We start from the raw sequence: 7545 nt of genomic DNA, 5'->3' as shown, positions 1-7545 counted from the left end.
ACTCAATTAAAGACATCAATTAAGGAAAAAATAATAAAAGGTTAATGAAATAATAGCATCCTATTGTTTACAAGTCCAAGTACCCACTAGGCGGTTTAGCTCTCCATGGAGCAAGATACAATCAATAATGAAATCGAAAGTAAAAACATGTAATCCATAAGAAAAACCCCCTTGGTATTCATGTCGATGGTCTTGTGGAGTAGCCTCGCCATGTCCAAAGGTCCCCGTGTCAAGCCTAGGGCACACCTCGCCGGATCGGTGCCGATGAAAGCTCCCCTAATAACTATATTCCAAGAGAAACTTGGTGTCAAAGCTGTAGAACCAGTCCAAAAGCCTTGCCAAAGCCGCTCTAAACCCTAGCCGCAAGCCTCTCAAAAGATGGAGAAAAGATGGAAAGAAGGATCCTAAAATCGGGCTGAATCGTGGCTTTATATAGGGCTAGAATTGGGAATCCACACGGGCGTGTGGAATATCCACACGGCCATGTGAATCTGTAGAACTTGGTTTTCAGCGGCCTATGAACAGTAATTGCTACATTAAATTACTACAGTGATTGGCTACATTAACCTGCTACAATAGTTTGCCAAAATACTCCTGAGCCCACACTTTTCATCGAGGCAACACAAAAGGGCACATGTCCATGCTATAGATCGCATTGCATCTTCAAGTAAAAGCACATTTGACGAGAATCTTGCCAGACTTGCACAAGTCAGAACACATGAGTGTGATTGCCTTTGTGCCCCTCCAATTTATATATTCCATCAAGCATAATGGTGGTTGGCACACTCATATGTCTTCGAGCACAACTTGCGTCTTCTCGTGTGTCCACTTCAAGATTCCATCAATACAAAGCATTTGCAATCTACTTTGGCTCCTTTCTTCTCTATTTGGCTCCACAACCCTATATGCGCAAAAGAGCACACAAACACACGTATTAGCGATAAAACCCAATAAAATTAATGCTCATCATAAGCCAAGCAAAGCGGCGAAGTTGAGGCAAGAAATTTCAGCTTTTAAACAAGGGGAGTCCGAAACATTGTTTGAAGCCTATGAGAGATTCAAGGATCTTCTTAGAAGGTGCCTCCACCATGGTTTTGCCTCATGGATGCGAGTACAAATCATTTACAATGGGCTGAATTATGCTACTCGCCAACTCATTGATGCCGCAGTGGGTGGTTCCCTTAGCAACAAGTATCCCGATGAGGCCGAGCAATTACTTGAGTCTATGGCAAGCAATGAATCACATTGGGCCTCAAGAGGATCTACACAAAAGACTGCCGGGCTTTATGAAGTTAGTAGCAATGATGCCTTAGCCGCGAAGATTGATGTGTTGACTCAAAAGCTTGATCTTCTTATGGGCAGTAGTTCGAGGTCAGAATCAGTGATGAATTGTAGCACTTGTGGTGGTGGGCATGATGCAGCCCAATGTCCAATTACTAGCTCCTCGGTTATGTCCATTGAGAATGTTGACTACATTGGAGGGCAACGAAACAAAGGGAACCCGTATAGCTCAACTTACAATCCAGGGTGGAAGAACCACCCAAATTTTTCATGGAACTAAGGCCAACAATAGCAAAGAGGTACACCATCTCAAGGATCTCAATTCCAACAACCGGGCTTTGAGAGGAAGTTTTCTACTAAAGAGGTCCTTGACAAGTTCATGCTCAGTACCAATGACAGGTTCAATAGTCTAACTAGTAGCATGGATGCACAATTTGGCAAGGTGAATGCTCAACTCACTCAGTATGCCGAACAGTTCAGTGAGATAAGTTCTGTTTTGAGAAACCTCCAAGCTTCTGTGAAATCTCTTGAGCATCGAGTGGGAGAACTCACGAAAGCACACTCTGAACGTCCTCTAGGTTGTCTTCCAAGCAACACGGAAGACAATCCAAGGGAACACTTAAAGGCCATTGCTCTTAGAAGTGGGAGGCAGGTGGAGACAAGTATCGAGGTTGACCCAAGTGTCAAGCAATGTGGGCTAGCCTCCGGGGAAGACCCCAAGGTAGTTGAAGAAAATAGTGAAGATAAAAATCGGGGAAGAAATGCGAAGTTCCAACAATAAGGATCAACAAAATCATCCGAGTATAAACCTCCAATCCCTTATCCAACTAGATTGAAGCATGAGAAGGAGGATGTTCATTTCAAAACATTCATGAACATCTTCAAACAACTCCATTTGAACATCCCGATACTTTAAGCATTGACTCAAATGCTGAAATATCCCAAGTTTTTAAAAGAGCTCCTCACAAACAAGAGGAAGTTGGAGGAAGAGGGCACGGTTACACTTACGGTGAATTGCTCCGCTATTCTAGAAAAGAAGCTCCCACAAAAGTTGAAAGACCCGGGAAGCTTCATTATCCCGTGCATGCTTGAAGGTGGAGTCCAAGAAAATGCTCTAGCGGATTCTAGGGCTAGCATAAATGTCATGCCCTACACGATGTACTTGAAACTTGGCTTGGATGAGTTGAGGCCCACGAGGATGACCTTACAATTGGCGGATCGTTCAACAAGAAAACCCCGTGGGATTGTTGAAGATGTAATTGTCTGAGTAGACAAATTTGTTTTTCCCGTGGATTTTGTCATCATGGAGATAGATGAAGATGTGGAGATACCACTGATTCTTGGCCGACCATTCCTTAGCACATCATGTGCCTTAATTGACTTGAAAGGAGGGAAGCTAACATTAAGAGTCGGAGAAGAGGAAGTGGTCTACGCTTTGGAGGCTGCCATGAAACACTCTTTAGATCATGATGACACACTTTACTTCATTGATGAAACTGATAGATTGATTTCTGATTGTGTGTAGGAGGTACTCTCTATAAACCCTTTGGATGAGTATTTGGGGGAGTTGGAGAATGAAGAACAAGGAGAACCTCACCACCATCCTTAAATTCATAACTTGAAGCAACCAAAAGAGAGGGTGTCCTGCACTAATGCTAAGGAAAAAGAGAAAAAAGAGTCATTTGTGAAGAAGATGTAGAGGGAGATTCATGGGAGAAAGAAGAAAGGTAACAAGCTTCATCACCCCACATCTCATGGAGGAAAGATAAATTTTTCACCCCTCTCTACTCATGAGCAATTTCAGGTCTTTTCAATGTTATCACTGAATTTAACGGGAAGAAACAATGCTATAAAGGAAACTGGGGGTGGTTTCAAACTCTTTGAGCCCCCGTGAGGTAAGAAAAAGGTACGTCGGGCTCGTGACGTTAAACAAGCGCTTCTTGGGAGGCAACCCAAGTGTTCGGTGGTATTTTCATGCATTTTTCGTATTCTAGGTCTTAGTTGATTTCAATTCTCGTATTTCTTAGACTTGTTTTACTTTTGAATAAGTTCATGCTCACACACTTGGCATATTGTTCTCATCGTTTTAATTGTGGTGTATTTGTGCAACTTCTTGAGAAACTCATGTTTAAGTATAAATTCATACGCTGAATTGTCGTTTTATTCAATTCACTCATTTTTGGAGGAGTCTTCGAGCTTGCTATATCATTTTTTTCATCATTTGGGGCAGGTTTTTGAAGTTTTAAATGGTTTTAAAGGGCATACACCCTTACTGGACTGTATGATGGCCGTCTGAGACGAACACAGAGCAAACCCGTGGCTCTGTGCCCTCTCAGACGGCCCCTCAAACGGCCCCCATACGGGGCCGTCTGAGACGGGCTAGGTCTCTCGGCCGAGAGGGCCTCTCGGCCCATACGGGCCCGTATGGGGTCCGTATGGGGACGACCCCTCCCCGCGCCTGCTTTTTAACCCTCATCTTCACTCTCTCTCTCTTCTATTCTCTCATTTCTCTCATCCTCCACCGAATTTCTCTCTTCATTCTCACTCAATTCTTGACCAAATCTCATCATTTTTCCTCCTAAATCTTCTTCTCACTCATTGGAGACATCGATCTAGTGGTTTTCCTCGAGTTTTAAGTTTGTTTTCTCAAGATTTCGTCGGTATGCTTTTTCTTTGCCCTAGTTTTATCTTTCTCATTTCTTGGGCATTCTTGGAGATTTTGTGTGGGATTTCTTTAGCATTTTGCTTGGTTTGAATGATGTGAATGTCATGGATGAATTTTCCTTCAAATTTATGTAAAAAATTTTTGATGCTTTGAATATAAGGGAGACTCTTGCCACATGAATAGTGACCATACGACCCCCATACGGCCGTATGACCTTAAAAATTTGATTTTTCATGAGTTTCCTCTATCTCTAGCATTTTCTTTTGCTTTATCTTGTATCCCTATGAGCTTGAACAAAGTTTATCTTCATTGTAGGGATGCGTAACACAAAACGGCTCGCCTCCAAGCGCCCAAGGACCACCCGGCCCTCTTCTACACCCGAAGAGCCCGTCTTCAAGTTATCCCATCATCGAGAGAGATATGATCGACTGAAAACAAAACCATTTGGAACATTGTGCTAGCTTGAGTGGGGACTTGTGGAGAACCTTGGGATTGCAAGTCAAGTAAGGGAATGGCTGACAAGGTCCCCTTGCGTATATCCCGCAAGTGTACGGGTTTGTCGAAGTAATAATCCCGGGCGAGCGGGGTCGAATCCACAGGAAGTAGGGAGTGAAAATACTTAATTTGGTTCTTAGCTATGTGAAAGATCAATAGTGATTAGTGTGAAATTGATTCAATTCTCAACAATAAAAGCAACAAGTGAGAGAGCAAGAATAAAGAAGAGGGCAAGGCAATCGATAAAGATGGGGTACTCGGATGATGCTTCACCTAGGATAATCGTTTCAAGTGCAAGAGCTCTCTATTATACTTCCTAATCAATGCCATGGTGATTCGTGGAAATCCTTACATACATAGTTCCAAATCTAAGGTCAACTATGCCTAACTCTATACATGTCCCGGAGGAGAAATCGAACAATCTCAACACCTTGCACTCGCATAGAGTTGCAATAAGCTCTAGGGATTCCAAGTGATAAATCTCTTCCTAAAAGTAGACCTAACCCTTTGGTCCAGGTGGAAGGTCCCTAGCCACAATTAAGCCCTAGATACTAAGATTCTCTCAACGCTTCATTCCATTGCACGCGCAACTAGGCCCCAGCGGAGGTTCATCCCTTAGACCACTCACTCTACTATGGCCGCGAAGAACTCGAGCAATGGAGGTAGAATCTATCATGCCGGAGGGGAAAGGGGACGCTCCTGTACCTCTCGACTCACCCTCTCAACCCTCTCCAACCTAGCTTTGTCTAACGCTCGTGGTGTGTCACTCACTCACAAGGTTACTAACAAGAACTCTCAACCCTAGTTTCACTCTAGGGGAAATGTTCATACAATCACTAGGGGTTTAGCTCTCCATGGAGCTAAGTACAATAAAAGAAATTGAATGTAAAAGCAATGAATCCATAAAGGAACCCCCTCGATGGTCATATCGATGGTCTTGTGGAGAGTCCTCTACTCGTCGTCCAAGGATTTCTCCGTCCGGTATAGGATACGCCTCGATCGAAGCTCCCCTACCAACCTTCTTCCTAATGGAATCACAATGTCGGAGCCGCAGAACTTCTCCAAAACCTTGGCCAATACCCCTCGAAACCCTAGCCGAAGCCCTCTCGCAAGTTGGGGAAAAGATGGAGAAAAAAATACCAAAATCGGGGCTGAATCAGCTTTAAATAGTGCTGGAATCAGGCAACTTCACGGGCGTCTATGATGTCACACGCCCCTGTGGAATTTCCACACGGGCGTGGATAATTTCCACACGCCCGTGTAGATTCTCTGTTTCTCTTATTTCTCGGCCGGCTGTAAACAGTGCTGCTACAGTGTTGCTACAGCTTTCGACCTGAATGACTTCCCGATTCCATACTTTTATTGGGGTAACCCAAACGGGCATACGTTTACGTCGTGAATCACTTGCTTCTTCAATGATGTATATGTTGGTGGATCTCTTGTTCTTATATGCATAAGTCAGAATGCTCGAGTGTGACTGCCTTTGTGCCCCTCCAAATGAATGTGCTCACTCGAATACGAGGAGGTTGGCACACACTCTAGCATCTCACACCTGACCTATGTCTTCGCATTTGAACCTTAGCAGGATTTCTTCCAAAATAGGTGTATTATGATCCACATTGACCTATTTCCGTCATACTCAGCCTCAGAACCCTACCTGTATAAAAGTAACATAAAAACACACATATTAATGTAAAAACCTGAGAAAAGTAATGCTCAACATAAGGAATGAATGCTTCGCATTCATATAGCACAAACACTTATCAATGGCCATCAAAAAATTTATGGGACAAGCTTTTTGCCATAAATGAGCCAACCGTTTGTCAATTAACTTTGGAGGTTTTGAGTATATTTGAGGCACAACAAGATGGAGATTCCGTGTGGAATAGGAAAATTGTCACCATCCGTTTTCAAGCTTTTGGGAGGAAGTGTACTATGCACCACTTGGATTTTGCCAAGTACTTGGGGATCTATGATGATGAGTTTATCAACTCCATGCCCAGTAAACGTCTTAAGCTTGGTTTCCCAAGTGGAGTGGGTAGAAGAAACTATTGGGCGACTTTGGCGGGTGATGATCAAACACGAAAGGCCTAGAGCATGATTGACACGGCACACAGATTCATTCATGCTTTGATTGCTCGATCTATTTGGGGCCGGACCGATAGCAAGGGGGTTGTCACTCAAGCCGATATTTATACGATGTATGGCATCTTCGAGCGACGCCCTACTCACCTTGTCCACCTTTGTCGCCGATGCATTTCTTCACTAGGGCTCGTATACACGATTGGGAGCTATATTTATTGGGCCCTATGTGACTAGATTGATCCGTGGCATGGGTTTATTTGAGCAGACGCGAGGCATGACCGTTGTAGGAGGTACAGTACCCCTTGGACCAACCCACATACGGGCGATAGGCTTGGTGATCGCACGTGGCCGACCCACACGCCACCAGCCCACTGGTGAGTCTAGTCAGCGACAGACTGAGCACACAGAGTTAGACCCTGAGGGCGCACCTGCTCATACCCCCGCCGCTACATCTTTACCTGACTTTGACATGAGATTGATGGGGATTGTGTGTGAGGTTCAAGCTGTGTGTCAGGAGCAGCGTGAGATTTGTGGCCAGCTTCACCAGATCATTGAGGGACAGCGCCGGCTCGAGGCAGATCTTTACCGTTTCCTCAGCTCCTACTGTAGTTCATCCTCGCACACTGTGGCCACTTCTTCTACCGCCATGCCATCACCACCAGCACCAGATTGTGATGAGTAGCAGCTTGTTGGAGCTTGGACAAATATTGTTTACTTTTCCTTGCTTTGTTTTTGTATTTTGTTGAGTTGGCATGGTTCTACCCTACCGAGTTGTGTTGTCGAATTTTAGTTTATTTCATCTTTGTGTTTTGTTGACTACTCTCTAGTTTCTCCCTTGTGCTTGTATTATTTTTAAATCTTTGTGGAATGATGATGTCCCCTTTTTGCCGCCCAGGGCATTAAGGGAATTTGGTGAGCTTTCCTTGTTTTCATGGAGGTCGGACGGGACATGTATTGCTCACCACACATTTTCTCACCTCCTACCTCACGACGAGCACAAGTTGAACCGGGGAGTTCGT

The 7545-nt window shown here is 44.3% G+C and overlaps 1 non-coding gene across 1 annotated transcript; it reads right to left on the bottom strand.

Moving 5' to 3' along the window:
• Positions 1-988: 988 nt before the first annotated feature.
• Positions 989-1095, bottom strand: LOC120278331. The gene has a single exon (XR_005541667.1). It is a non-coding gene; the product is annotated as a small nucleolar RNA R71 (small nucleolar RNA).
• Between the last annotated feature and the right edge of the window lie 6450 nt (positions 1096-7545).

Source organism: Dioscorea cayenensis, chromosome 15 (assembly GCF_009730915.1).
Source record: "Dioscorea cayenensis subsp. rotundata cultivar TDr96_F1 chromosome 15, TDr96_F1_v2_PseudoChromosome.rev07_lg8_w22 25.fasta, whole genome shotgun sequence".
NCBI classification, from domain to species: domain Eukaryota; kingdom Viridiplantae; phylum Streptophyta; class Magnoliopsida; order Dioscoreales; family Dioscoreaceae; genus Dioscorea; species Dioscorea cayenensis.
The sequence above is the reverse complement of the archived record's forward strand: the minus strand, read 5'-3'. Positions and strand labels throughout refer to the sequence as shown.